Raw genomic sequence first — 1188 nt, 5'->3', positions numbered from 1 at the left:
TTTTATGATGAATTGGTATTTAATAATTGTGCTCATGTGAACACTAGCAATTGCTATCTTTGAACAAATTTAGTCTAATTAGTTTTTTTCCTTTATATCAATTGGTTTATTACTAGTAACTTACAATGAATGTGTGTTGTGCTTGGAAAGAAAAAAAGAAATTGACTCATGAAGAGGAGTTGGAAGTGTTTGACGATTTCATCAAAGATGGTTATGTTTATAACGGTTTGACTAGAGCTGATCTATCCTGTTGATGTACATATCATACCTATTTTATTCCTTATTTATAACTTCAATTTATGTTGATATATGCTATTCTATTGACGACCGTACTGATTAGTGATTAATTTAGATATATTGACCAATTCATTGTAGATTATTGTACTGTTATTATATTAATTATTGATTATTGATTGATATTAATTAGTGTAAATTAATTGTTTATTTGTGTAATCTAATAGATGATCAAGGATGCAATTGTTACGTTGAAGGAGAAGACCGGATCTAGTCAGTATGCGATCACGAAGTTTATTGAAGAGAAGCAAAAGAATCTTCGGGCGAATTTCAAGAAAGTTTTGTTGACTCAATTGAAAAAATTCGTTGCTGGTGGTAAATTAGTTAAAGTCAAGGCATCCTACAAGCTACCGGCCGCAAAAGCTCCGGCTACATCTGCTCCGGCGAAGAAGAAATAAGCCAAAAAAAGCCACCAAGCCAAAGACAGTGGCTAAAAAGGCTCCTGCTAAGAAAGCGGTCGCCAAGCCTAAGTCTGCTCCAAAAGCCAAAGCTGTAGCCAAGACAAAAGCTGCTGCTAAACCTAAGCCAGATGTGAAAGCCAAGCCGAAGAAAGCTGTAGCTAAGCCAGCTGCAAAGCCGAAAGCTGCAGCTGCAAAGGCTAAGCCAAAGCCTAAGACGCCAACGAAACCGGCTAAAGTTGCACGGACGTCTACAAGATCTACACCTGGGAAGAAAGTAGCGGCTGCAAAGCCTGCACCGAAGAAAGCGCCGGTGAAGAAGGCGGCTGTTAAGAGTTTGAAACCTAAAGCTGTTAAACCTAAAGCTGAGATGAGGGTGAGGGATATTAGTACATTGTTATGTTTTTCTAGGGTTAATCTTGTGTAAAATGTGGTTATCCTTGTATGGCTAGTAATGGTTTATAGAATTTTCTAGTTTTTCAATCAGTTTTTTACT

The 1188-nt window shown here is 37.1% G+C and overlaps 1 pseudogene; it reads left to right on the top strand.

Moving 5' to 3' along the window:
* The first annotated feature begins 376 nt into the window (after positions 1-376).
* Positions 377-1188, top strand: LOC139850383 (uncharacterized; annotated as a pseudogene).

This window comes from Rutidosis leptorrhynchoides, chromosome 5 (genome assembly GCF_046630445.1).
Source record: "Rutidosis leptorrhynchoides isolate AG116_Rl617_1_P2 chromosome 5, CSIRO_AGI_Rlap_v1, whole genome shotgun sequence".
NCBI lineage: Eukaryota > Viridiplantae > Streptophyta > Magnoliopsida > Asterales > Asteraceae > Rutidosis > Rutidosis leptorrhynchoides.
Note: the sequence above shows the minus strand (reverse complement) of the source record. Positions and strands in the feature narration are given on the sequence as shown.